The 14313-nt window shown below is 33.7% G+C and overlaps 1 long non-coding RNA gene across 3 annotated transcripts in view; it reads right to left on the bottom strand.

Annotated features, from left to right (window-relative positions):
* LOC139885791 (uncharacterized) overlaps positions 1-13734 on the bottom strand; it is a 31158-nt gene extending 17424 nt beyond the window's left edge. Inside the window, exons 1-5 of one of the 3 annotated variants that reach the window (XR_011772090.1) lie at positions 13520-13734; positions 13293-13421; positions 13011-13198; positions 12435-12553; positions 11761-12003 (exon numbers count right to left, since the gene is read on the bottom strand). This is a non-coding gene — a long non-coding RNA (uncharacterized lncRNA). Of the gene's footprint in view, positions 1-11760; positions 12025-12196; positions 12554-13010; positions 13199-13292; positions 13422-13519 lie in introns of those variants that run through there. The other 2 variants (XR_011772089.1, XR_011772088.1) reach the window with 2 other exon arrangements.
* Positions 13735-14313: the final 579 nt, after the last annotated feature.

The following is a 14313-nucleotide window of genomic DNA, read 5'->3' on the forward strand; positions in this document are numbered from 1 at the left end:
ATTACAGGTCCTAAACACCACACATTGAATCGAAACAGAAAAGTAAACACGAAAACTTCAATAACTTTCGATTTAAAAAGAATTACCTAGATTGGATAACGGCGCTGGAATCACAATTCAAAGATGTATACGAAAAACACGATCAAAAACTCTTCCTTGCAAAATTCAAATTTTTGGTAAATCAACACAATCGCACGAGATAAAGAAAATCGGCCGTCTGAGGCCTTTTTATACTCAGCTCGACAATCGGTCGACTTTGGTGTTATGTCGACCGACATATGTGACAATCGGTCGATACACGTGACAAACGACCGACATATGTAACAAACGTCTGACATATGTAACAAGCAAGTAAGTCGGTCGATTTTTGTTCAATGTCGACCGACTTATAGTACAAATCGGTCGACTGTCTCCTCCTAATTAAAAAATTACTTTTCGATACATAACCCCCGATAATTCCCTCTATTCACATCCACTGGCTGATTTTACACGCAAAATATTTTCGTTTTGAAGACTTTAACAAGTTTATGATTTGAGATGTGTAGTTCGTTTCTTTTTGACGTCGAGACACTATTTGTAACTTCAAGGAAATATACACATATTCACATAAGCAAACAAATAAAATGTTTTTGTATTTTTCAAAATAAATATCAACACACTGAAAAATCTTTTTGTAGTTTTTAGGATTTTAAAACATTTCACAATAACAATGCAAATGAAGTACAATTCATGTCAGAAAGTCAATGATCAAGGTTAAGAAAGATCCAAGATTGTATGGCATAAAACATGTTATTTACAGGAAGCAGTTTCTGTAAGTCATAAACCTAAAGAAGCTAAATTATCAAAAAGTATACATGTTCAATCAACATTCAGATAACAATATGTACACAAAATTTCACAAGTAAAAGCAAATAATACCAGAGAAATTGATCTTAACATGGTATCTATCTTCATTAACCTTTTACAGACTTTTCTCTTAGACATTTTGATGATCAAGTTAATTAATTACTTTAACATATTGCTATGTTAGATTCAATCATTGACTTAGACATCATTTGAGATCGCACGATTTATTAGGTAGTCAATTGAGCACAAGTCTATTGACGCTTTCCGTTACCACAAGCACATACGATAGGTCTAATTGAACAGGAAGATTCTCATAGTAATTTTGGAATATCCCTGTCAGCCATTAGCTTCTATCATAACGTATACTTTTCAATTCATATGATTCTGATGGATCTCATAGTATATTCAATATTCTATCAATCGTGCAATCAACCAACTGCTATCAATCTCATTCCTTCTTTATTATTAAAGTTATTGGAGGAAACGGAATGAAAGACGTAGCTTTCTTAATAAGTGAGTATTCAGAATATCTCTCTGAAAACATCTTTCGCTGTCTAGGCCTTAATGGGTACAGTCTCATATCACAGAAAATGATAATAAGTCCAATAGAATGGTTTTGTTGAAGTATGAATGATTTAAGTTCTTCTTGGTAATCTTCACACTCATTTGTATTCTTGCAAAGACTTCTCTTCTTGATTTCATCATTATCTTAACCTTGATATTTTCGTCTTCCATGATTTCACTTTTGTTTTCATGATATAATAACTTGATATGCAATGTGCCTTTTTTTTTTTTTTTTTTTTTTTTAAGAGAGGAGTTTTGGTGTTTTGATTTCAATTGAATTAAGAAGGTGATTGAAATTTAATTAAAAAAATTGATTGATTGATTTTAGTGATTTTTGAGGCGTGAGAGCTTCATACGAGAAGCAAACTCAAAGGAAAGAAGCAGAGCATTTGATTAATTAAATATTAAGTGAAGTGTTGGTGTGCAGTCAAGTCATGAAACTCACCTTTGGTTTCTAGTGTTGAGAAGGTTATATAATTGAGTTATACTACGTACAGTATATGTTAATAGAGGATATAATTGAGGTAAGATCACATTGTGTGTAAACACGTGTTGGTCTTATTGCTGTGAGTCACGCAAGGCAGAGAAGCATATATTATTTAATTGTTTTTGTGTTGATGTATTTTTTGGTGGAAATTTGGCAGACCCCACTTCCATTTCTTTCTTTTAATTTCGATGAGCCCACAAGGTTTACTAGAAATCATAAATTTTTTCTAAGACAGATAAGCAAGTGTTATTTGACTTGAGCTCCTTGGTCCAACACACATATTCTTAGTGATAATTTTTTATATTTGGACCAAATTTCAATATTTTGCGAGATTTTTGTGAGATTTTAAGGATTTAAACGGTTTTATTCATCACAATGTTTTATTCAATTTACTCGTGTGACGAAATGAAGGAAAATAAGGGACAAACGTTGAAACGGGAATGGAAAAGATTTGCAGCACGGAGTACTGAGACTTTAGAGGACACGATAACGAGATATTGTCATTTAATATCCGAGATGAAAAATTGTAGAATCGAGGTGACACAAGATAAGGCTGTAAAAGTTCTAAAAGATGGATTGCCAAGGAAATGGAATGCATGCATTGAGCAACTTGAAGAGAGAGCTTGGGTTAGAGATACTGTTCTCACTCTCAATTCAGTTATTTCCATGTTGAGAGAGAAGATATTAGAACAATATGCTATAAGAAATATGCTTCAAGATCTTAAGATAAATGATAAGTCTTCATCCGGGTCTAAGAATGAAGTTAATTCTAGTGATTGCTATACGGTTAAATCTTCCAGTGATCATGTTGATGCTGATACTGAGATTGAAAATCTGGCTAGAGTTGAAGAGCCGGTTGTGAATGCTGTTGCTGATGAGTCAGATAATGTTGAGCAGGATGCGGTCATCACTAAATCAGTATTGAATTCAGAATCTGAAGAAGACAGTTGCGCTAAGGAGAATAGTACGTTCATGAAAGATGCATCTAGCAGCTCTAAGGTACATGTTGAACCTTCCTTTGTATGTAATAATTGTGTTAGTCATAAACGTGAGATTGCTAAACTGGAATGCATAGTTTCTAAACTGAATGGAATCCCCTTAGATTGTGTTTACTGTCCCGAGTTAAAACGGGAGCTTCAGATTTTTAAGGCGAGTTATCTAGAGATGAAATCCCTGTACGAGACTAATTTAATTCAGTTTAACAATAAAAAGGAATTCAGGGAGACAATCAAAACTCTAGAAAATAAAGTTCATGATTTAAGAGCTACAATTTCAGGGGACCAAAAGTCCATAATGATGTACTTAAATCAACTTGAATGTGCTAAGAGAGAAAAAGAAGAGTTTAAGATTAAGTATGAGTCAGAAAAGGCTAGAAATGACACTTGGCAGCGAATGTCATATGTCATTGACTATACTGTCTACAACAAGAATGATGGTAAAAAGGGTTTAGGTTATAATGAATGTCCTCCTCCTCTTAAGAATGAGTACATTAATAAGCCTTCTGACTCTTGTCTTAGTGAAATCCTAAGTGCTAAATCTATAGAGACAGAGAAGGTTGAGACTCCTAAGCTTGTTAAGAAAGATATAGGTAAGTCCCATGAGTTAGTTGATGGAATTGTTGAAGATTCGATTTCTGAGAATGAGTCTGGTACTCTAGGTTTAGCAACATCGGATCCCACCCCTGTAAAAAAACCTGTTGAAAAACCTGAGTCAGAATTTAGAAAAACTTTCAAACCCAAATCCTCTAGGTCTAAATCGAAATCAAAGGTTAAGCCTGATTACAGTTATGTGACCAATCCTGTTAAATTTATTAATGAAGGAGAATTACCAAAGGTACCTCTCCCGAGTGAAAATGTGAAAACTGGATACGTACCGCCGCATAGGAGAAATGTTAATCAGGAACCTGTTTTGAAAGAGAAAGTGACTCATCGTCTTAGAAAGTTTGTAGACCGTAGGACATGTTTTGATTGTGGAGAATATGGACATGTTGCTTGGAAATGTCCAAACTACGTGCGTACACCACTTAGGAAGGTTGACCTAAACCAAACGTTTATTGAAAATTCTTCTAGGCCAAAATGGAAGAATAATAAATTTTTCAAAAATCGTTCAACCTCACATATTAAAAACCGTGTTTTTACTTCAATTGCTAAGATTTCCACGCCCATTAATGTTAATGAAACACCGTTTTATCATAAACAGTCGCCATCTAAGCGTCGTGTCTGGAAATCTAAGTCTGAGAGATGAGGTAGTTCAAGTGGTGATAATGGTATTGTGACACCTTTGGGATCCACGGGAAAATGGGTGGATTTACAGGTTGTTGGTGTCGACGGGAAACCCACTGCCATTCGGGCTTGGGTTCCCATTTTGAACTAATTTTATTTTTGAGATTTTGCAGGTCGCCATGTTTGTTTGACCTTGTTGATAGTACCTGGATTATCGACAATGGAGCGGTATAGCACGTATGTGACCAGGACTCATGGTTTGCATATATTTCAGTATGCAACCCGAAATGAAACGTATTTTATTGACTTCTACATAATTCAGTGTAGAACTTGTTTAATAACGTCATTTGGTGTCATATCGTCCGAGAAACGAAACGTCAAATGAGTAACCAACTCTTTTTATGTTTTCTTTACTGTATTTTTTGCATCTACATGTTAGATTATTTATGATTTGCATGCTATTTTTATTTTCTGTTCTGCATATTTTCTTATGTTTTTGTAAATCCAAAAAGCCAAAAAGATTTTAGGTTTTTAGTATTTTAGGGGGAGAAATGATGCAAACATCAACATCAGAAAATTAAAAATTAATGCTACATCATATTTAGAAAACCATAAAAATGAGTTGTATGATCTAAATGTGGAAAATGAGATACAGACTTAATCATAGAATGAGATGATCATAATCACAATCATGTAAATATCTTGATAAGGAACTCATGGAAAGGTTTACAGCGGTTGAGGGTAGTCACTTAATTACCACAGGTGCATACTTTAAAGAAAATTGTTGAGGAAATCAACAAAAGGTGAGGGTATCCCCTATCATGACGTATAATTTAGAAACACATGATGTAGAATATCCCCAAGCAAATTCCAAATTGCTGCACCATTGAGTCTCACGACTAATTGGGATATTCAAGCGATCAATAAGCGTTGAAAATGTTCTAATTGACTATGCATACCGACTTCTATCAAACTTTAATTCTTGAATCGTACCTAAACTCCAAAATAGTAAGTTTATCTCAATAAGAGTGTCTTTCCTGTGAACGGGTTGAAAAGTGTGGTTCTATATTACAGACAGTCCATGAATGAATGATTTAAGTTAATTGATACACAAATGAAGAAAAGAGATCTTCATCGCAAGGAAGTCAATTCGAGAACTAAATCAAAGTCAAGACTGCAATGTGTTGTAAAAAAAAAAAATTGGCACATTGCATATCAAGTTATTATATCATGAAAACAGAAGTGAAATCATGGAAGACGAAAATATCAAGGTCAAGATAATGATGAAATCGAGAAGAGAAGTCTTTGCAAGAATACAAATGAGTGTGAAGATTACCAAGAAGAACTTAAATCATTCATACTTCAACAAAACCATTCTATTGGACTTATTATCATTGTCTGTGATATGGGACTGTACCCATTAAGGCCTAGACAGCGAAAGATGTTTTCAGAGAGATATTCTGAATACTCACTTATTAAGAAAGCTATGTCTTTCATTCCGTTTCCTCCAATAACTTTAATAATAAAGAAGGAATGAGATTGATAGCAGTTGGTTGATTGCATAATTGATAGAATATTGAATATACTATGAGATCCATCAGAATCATATGAATTGAAAAGTATACTTTACGATAGAAGCTAATGGCTGACAGGGATATTCCAAAATTACTATGAGAATCTTCCTGTTCAATTGGACCTAACGTATGTGTTTGTGGTAACGGAAAGCGTCAATAGACTTGTGCTCAATTGACTACCTAAAAAAATCGTGCGATCTCACATTGATGACCGAGTCTGTGATTGAATCTAACATAGCAATATGTTAATGTAATTAATTAACTTGATCATCAAAATGTCTAAGAGGAAAGTCTGTAAAAGGTTGATGAAAATAGAAACCATGTTAAAATCATTTCTCTGTTATTGTTTGCTTTTATTTGTGAAATTTTGTGTACATACTGTTGTCTGAATGTTAATTGAACATGTATACATTTTGATAATTTAGCTTCCTTAGGTTTATGACTTACAGAAACTGCTTCCTGTAAATAACATGTTTTTGTGCCATACAATCTTGGATCTTTCTTAACCTTGATCATTGACTTTCTGACATGAATTGTACTTCATTTGCATTTTTATTGTGATAAGTTTTAAAATCCTAAAAACTACAAAAAGGTTTTTCAGTGTGTTGATATTTATTTTGAAAAATACAAAAACATTTTAATTGATTGTATGATTATGTGTGCATTTGCATGATAGTTGTAGTTTTTTGCGTGTTTTATTGTTTCTGCATATAGATTACTTTATGTATCTTAGTTGTTGCATGCATGCATTCATATTATGCAAAACAAAAAGATTTTTGGTATGTTTTTGCATAAATTTTAGAAAATTCAAAAATATTTTCGGTCTTATTTATTTTCTGGTTACTCATGTGAGATGAAACTGACGTGTCAGACTGAAGTTAAGTTTTGTTGAAAAGCAATAAGTGTTTTTGCTGTTTGAAAATTCAAGAGTTTTGAACGTTTACAACAATGTGATTTGAATTTTGAATGTATGTGAAAAATGTTGAGTCAAAATGGTTAAACCTGTGTTTGTTTGAACTGTATGTTTGTATGACCAACATTTTGTCAAAGTTGATATACGTACGAGCCATGTTAACTGAAAGAAGAAGTTAAAGTTGGAGCTTCGGGAGTTCTGATGAACATGAAGGAATGGCGTACGTGATAGAAAGGAATAAAGCTGCTTAATTAATAGTCTCGATGATTATAATGTTAAGATGCTTTTGAAGAAAATAGAAGTTATTGTGGGATAATCAGAAGCGTCTGATTATTTATGGGCCAAACATTGTCAAATCTTAAGACTCCGCTGCTTCTAAGAAGATTTGAAGAGATTGAAGAACCTGAAGTCACAACAGTCATAAGTTAGGGTTAATCTAATGACTGTCGAGCTATGAAGATTGCTGAGTATAAGTCTCCGAGTATCAAAAGAGATTTTACTTAAAGGTTCAACAAATTGTATTTCTTGATAATTGTATCGACTTGCAATTGTCACTGGAATATGATAAGGATAAAGATGAAGAGAGAAGACGAGTAGAGAAAATATGTGCCATATAAGGGAGTTTATTGGTGCATAAGGGAATTCAAGTAAATCAGAATGTAATGCCACATCCTAGGGGGAGTATGTTGATCCTCAATGGAGTTTGGTGGTGTTTATGTCCGAGTTAAGAAGAAATGTTGATAGAACTAGGTCTTAGGGGGAGTTTGTTGGTGCATATAAATCCCCAGTTCTTATCAACCGAGGCAAACATGACTGTCGACCGACTGTCATATCAATCGACCGATGTTGGAGACAGTCGACCGACTGTCTCCCTGAGAATATAAATACGGGTTGCCTTGTTCATTTGAGTAGTTGACGGTTCCAACACTATTCACTGCCACCGCTCGTTTTCTCTAGTCCCAAAAACCCACACAAGTCGAATCTAGACTCTAGGCATCGATCTAATCCGGTCCAAAAGGATCCGGTTCGACCCATTCGATCCCGAACGTCAACGATTCACGAAAACCTTCGATCCCAAGATCCATCGAGCTCCAACAAAGAATATTCGACTTGTGTGGGTTTTTGGGACGAGAGAAAACGAGCGGTGGCAGTGAATAGTGTTGGAACCGTCAACTACTCAAATGAACAAGGCAACCCGTATTTATATTCTCAGGGAGACAATCGGTCGACTGTCTCCAACATCGGTCGATTGATATGACAGTCGGTCGACAGTCATGTTTGCCTCGGTTGATAAGAACTGGGGATTTATATGCACCAACATTCTTCCCAGTAAAATTCCGATACTCTATTTGTTTTCGATAATGTACCTAACACCGTCTTCATTCGATTATAGACAGACACTAACAGTGTTGGAAATGATATACTAAACAGCAACTTCACCAATTCTTTAATTTTAAGATTTAGACGTTATGCTCCTCATGCGTGATAATATCTTTGTGATATATGTAATTTCCGATAAACCTCAACAAGCTATAAACATATTTCTGGTCGTATATAGAGTATACAGTGTCTTAAAAACTTTTAGTCCCAATACAACATATCAATCTAATTTTTTACACATCTCTATCGCATTTACAACTCTACCATATAAGTCTATCAGATCACCCTCCACTTTGTTTGGCCAACCACTTTTTCATATTTTTCTTTACGCTTGCGTATTATAGTTATCACACCGCTTACCTCTCTAAAAAGGTGTAAAGTGGCGTTCACTCGTCCAAATATAAGGATGAGAATAAACTCATATAAATCTTGGCCTACATATGAATAAGTTATTATCGATTAAAAGATTAACTTTTCTAAATTAATACAAAAACTTTTTATACACTATATATAATTATATATATCTACGAGTCACGTTAAAAGACTATGTAGTATACCTTCGCATTACGTCTTTATCTAGCAATGCTACAACAACACATTTCACATCATCAAATTCTATTGTATTATAATTACTGGAAACTAGTACCTCGCTAGAGTTGTATGTGTTGCCGAAATTATATTTCCCGCCAATAGAGAAGGATAATATCAATTCTTAGTAAATATAAAGAGTGAAGAAATGAAAATTTATTTCACAAATGAGGATATGTTTGAAAGGTTTTATTTATAACATTTCATTTATAAAAGAGTGTATAACTAATTATAATATTTTAAACACTTACGGATATGTTTATTACAAAATATTTATCTTATTAAAACAAGATAGAAGTATTTTTTAATAACAAATTCTAATCCTAAAAATAAACATACTAAGGTGATTATGACTAAGGTGATTATGACATTATCTGGATTCAGATTATTGTGAGATAAAGAACTTTCATGCAGATATCCTAAGTCGCGAATTATATTATTTACACAAACAAACAAAAAAAAACTTTTGACCGCCAAAAGAGTTTGACTACCCGAATCATAGAGTTTCACTAACATAAACATGTATATATCGCTCTACGAATTATATCTCTGCATGAAAATTCTTTATCTTATAATAATTTGAATCTAGATAATAATGTCCTGATAACCTTAGTCTTTATGTATGCGAAAATTCCTGGAATGAGTCACATATTGAAGTCACTGCTAAAATGAAAGACAAGTATTTAATCCTTATACACTCAAAGTGGTGGTTGTTTATGTAGTTTTAGTTATACCCGAGTGTCGTTTTGCGTTTGTGTTCACATTACAAACGGTCCCTCAACTTCCGTTATATTTACACAACGGCCCCTCAAGTTTACAATTTTTCAGGGTTCAAAAGTGTACATATATAATTTTATTAAAACAAAATAAACTAATTTCACCCGAATTTATAACGGGCGCTATCTTCTCGCTCGGTGCGAGTTAAATTGTTTCGAGATCACCGTTCAACGCGAAAAAAATCTCACGAACCCAACGAGACTAACTATACGCGAAACGGACACTTCTCAAAAAACGCTAAACACCTCGGGCTATCTCCAATACATTTCTTTCTGTTCGCCACGAGTTAAATTTTTCCGACAGCACCGTTACACTCGGAAAAATTTATTGAACAAAACAAGACTAACTACGTTCGAAACGGATACTTTTTAAAAAACGCTTAACACAACGACATTTAAAACGGCGCTTAACACATGGGCCGTGTTCCCCTCTGTAAATACACAACGCTACGTTAAATATGAATACACAGACCGAAAGTCCCCGCCGCAACGCGCGGACCGGTCCGGACTAGTTAAATATTATTTGTAACGTTGAACGGTGTTTAATATGTTTAATTTTTGTGATTAAAAACTTTTTTGTTATTAAGAAATACTTTTACTTTTCTTGTTCCGATAAGTTAACTATTTTGTAATAAATATATACGCAAATGCTAAAAAGTATAAATTAATTATACCTCATATAAGTGGTATGTTATAATTAAAGAGTGGTATGCTGTAAATAAAACATTTCAAACAAATCTCACTTGTGGAATAGATTTTGATATCTTCACACTTTAAATTTAATAGTTAGGGATATGTTCCCTTTAGAAAAATTATTATTATAATTCTCTATAAACGAAAAATATAAGTTCGACGACACATACAACTCTAGCGAGTATTAGTCTTCAGCAATGATAAAACGGTTAAAACGATAGAATTTGAAGATGCGAAATGTATTGTTCAAGCGTTGCTAGATAAAAAAATGTAAGGCAAAGGTATAACACCTAATCTTTTTAATGTGATTCGTAAATAAATATAATTATATATTGTACAAAAAAGGTCTTGTTTTAAATTAAAAAAGTTGATTTTTTAATATATAATTTGTCCATATGTAGGCCAAAGTTTGAAATGGGTTTACTCTCATCCTTTTATTTAGACGAGTGAACGTCACCTTGACCTTTTTAGAGAGGTTAGCAAGGTATTAAATACCTGCACTGCGCAAGTGTAAAAAGATATGGAGTGGTTGGCCAAACATACCTTAAAGTGGAGGGTGATCCAATAGACATATATGAGAGAGCCGTGAATGTGATAGAAGTGCCAAAATCAGACTGATCTATTGTATTGAAACTAAAATTTATCAAGCGAGACATCGTATACTCTAAATACAAACATTAATTTGTTTGTGACATGTTGACGTTATCAGAACTTACATAAATCACAAAGATACATTCACGGATGGGGTGTATGAACGTCTAAATCTTAAAACCAAAGAATTAGTGGATTTGTTGTTTCGTAGATCATTTCCAACACGGTCAGTTTCTGTCTACAATCAAATGAAGACGGTGTTTAGATATATTATCAAAAACATCGAGAGTAGTGGAATTTTATCAGGAAGAGGATTTCGGTTTTAATAAATGTTAGTTGAAAGAATTTTTTTGTGTAATATATTGAACATATTTATGACTTAGGTAAAATGTTTAAAATTTTAGTAGTTCATTTTCTTTTTACATTAGAAAATTATTCTCTTTCTCTTGTTAAGGAGTGGTGGTATGATATCCTTATAAAGAATTTATTTTAAAAACTAGTATTCCAAATAAATTCTACTTTATAATACGAATTATAGTTTTGATTAAAAATTAACGCTCGAAACCAAACAAGCCTATAAAGAACATGAGAATTCAAACGAGTTTGTTTGTCTGGAAAAAAAATCAAATATCGATGAAGGAACTTTGATTAGTTACCTATTATTGTAAATAAATCTATTTATCATCTTATTGCAACTGAAGAACCTAACGGTTAATCGAAACAAAAGATAGTTGGGTTATCCTACGTTAAAACACGAGTGTGTGTACATGCCACCTTCACCATAAAACTCAATTTATTCATTCGCATAAACAAATCACATCTCAAACAAGTATACACACAAAGCATATGTGAAGCAGAAGTTATCATCTGAGGGAGGAATCTTAAAAGGAACTTTGATATTAGGTTTTAATAATCAAAATAATCTACGGTAGTATTCATATATTTGATCGAAACCAATCGTAAAGACGCCATTTTCAAATGAAAATACGTATAGCCTTTGTAATAATCAATTGGAGACCTTTAATTTTTTATTTTTTTTTACGTCCTAGGATTTATCTTCTTTAACCAATTATAATAGGTAAATGAGTACAAACAACATATACAATTTGAGTATAGAGAAACCGACCAGGCATTTCAATTTCGAGATTGGCTCAGGAAACGCCCCTGGTGGAGCTCCACTACTAGGACAAGAGGAATTTAAGCATCATGATGAACAACTTAGAGTGAGCTTTTTCTCAGTTTCGTCAAAAAGGACAACAGTGTAAGCGCAACGGAACATAACCGGGAGGTGAACCAAATGAGATTTCGAATGGTCATGTCGAGCAGAGCCAAAGTAGTAAGTGGCTAGCTCGGCGAACGAACCGACAACCTGATCATGTAAATAACCAGCCTGCTGTGATAACACGGAATTTAGCAAGTTTTAAGTATACTATAAGATGTAAGAACACGAAATTTAGCAAGTGTAAGTACACTATAATATGCAATTTGGGTGCATTTACTTATGTTGTTAAGGTTATGTTCTCATAACACATCTACTCATATAGGATGAAGAATGTGAGAGGTGCTGAAAGCACATAAAGTCATCTAATTCATCTTATTTGAGAAAAAAAAAAAAAAAAGTAGCAATAACTAATTTATCAAATGATGTAAGAAAATATATTGATCAATCAATCATACTAAAAAGCATTTCAAGAGTAAAAATGTATTGGTTCACCTCTAGGTGGCCCATTCGAACAATTACCCGACTAACCCATTTGGTCATCTACATATGATACACCATACAAGCGAAAGCTGAAGTACCCTTTCAAAGTCCTGGCCACAAACAGCTTTGTTTTTCTCTTCTGTTATCCATCTACACTCCTTTTCAACCTCTCTGGCTTCTTCTAGGAGGAGCAAGTAATAATATGATAAATTTGTGGCTGAATAAAAGAAAAACACAAGTCTACCATGAGAACCGGCTTCATCAATCAAATCAATAGCTTTATCAGGCGAAAAGTGGTCACTATAGGTACAGGGAAGATCATCAGATACGTAAGGAAAAGTCTATAAAAAACAGGTGGTGTTTTGAGAAAATGTTAAAACTAGAAAGGTGTAATTTTATTACCCATTTACTCATGAATGGGTTGCTTCTAGCTATGGTGCAGATGGGTTTGGAAAATAAGCTTAAACAAAGAATAGGTCAAACGAGTTTGAAGTCAAAAAAGGGTAATTTAACTTATGTCATCATATTTGAAAGACTAATTTTGATATTTAGATAACAAAATTAAAAAATTTAGGACCACGAGCACCTAAGTTCATCATCGCCCAATCCAAAAAAATCCCCGAGTCAGCTACCCAATTTGTGGGTCATCTACCTAAATTCACCCATCTACCTACCTTATTATTATACACAGATATGACAACTGGGCTGCAGCTACCAGTGAATCATCTCGTATCGTTCTCGAAGCCCTTTTAAAATCTGCATGGTCTCATCTCTCTTTTACACGCCGGAATCCTCTCTCTCTCAATATGCTTCATGTATGAAATCAATATAGATGGTTCGTTGTTGCACCAATATACTTACCCTATCAAAAGCAACACCGAAGCCAATATACAAAATTAATAAGAAAGAACACTAAACCAGAACCCTTTATTTTGAAAATCACAATTGTAACCCACCTTCTTCCCCTCAATTGTTTCTGGAACGTCACCAATTGTAATAGCAGTCTATCCAACACGAGGTTCTCCAGCATTTGTGTGTTACTCTTTCAGTTTGTGGTTGTCTCCCAACAACACGATCCAGCTACCCTAATTAACAGAGAGAAAAAAACTAATATATAATTAAGACCTGAAACATTAAACAATAGTAGTATAGTAGTATATAATAATATAATGGTATCACTCACTTAATTTATCGCAACTCAACCAGAAAACCACAAGAACAGGTGGGTTACCCAATTGTCGGGCCTCCTCTAACAAGAGAGTTCGAGTACACGCTTTGCACGAGGAGTAAATGGAATTTCTGCAGCAACGAATCCGATACACCCCTACCAATAACTTTTTTTACTTCAACACGTACATCTTTCCCATTAGCAACAATACCAGTGTCCTCACCAATTAGACCTAACTAGTTGTGGAGCCCTCGCTTCGCGCCGGAGCTCCGTTTTGAATGCGAGTTAAAAAAAAAGTCTTGATCTATTTTGTAAAAAAAAAAAATTTCGACATAACATTGAAGGGTACGTTGTTCCTTTTGTGAAAGTTACTGATTTTAGCGTTCGGGTTTTTATTTAAAAAAAAAGTTAGTAAAGTGGGGGTTCGATTTGTATTTTAATAAAATGTAGTGGGTTAAGTTTGTGAAATTTGAAAAAACTTTATGTATAAAGTGGGGGTTCGATTTGTATTTTAATAAAAGTTAGGGGGTTAAGTTTGTGAAAACTGAATATTAGTAAAAAACAAAAAAAAAAGTTAGTAAAGTGGGGGTTCAACTTGTATTTTAATAAAAGTTAGGGGGTTAAGCTTGTGGAATTTTGGGGAAAATATACGTATAAAGTGAGGGGTTCGATTTGTATGTTAATGAAAGTGAAGGGTTTAAGTTTAGATAAAGCGAAAGAAGTTAAGGGGTTAAGTTTGGATAAAGTGGAAAAAGGAATAGAACTATTCATTTTCACTTTATCAAAAAAAATTTCGACATAACATTGAA

This window comes from Rutidosis leptorrhynchoides, chromosome 1 (genome assembly GCF_046630445.1).
Source record: "Rutidosis leptorrhynchoides isolate AG116_Rl617_1_P2 chromosome 1, CSIRO_AGI_Rlap_v1, whole genome shotgun sequence".
Lineage (NCBI taxonomy): Eukaryota > Viridiplantae > Streptophyta > Magnoliopsida > Asterales > Asteraceae > Rutidosis > Rutidosis leptorrhynchoides.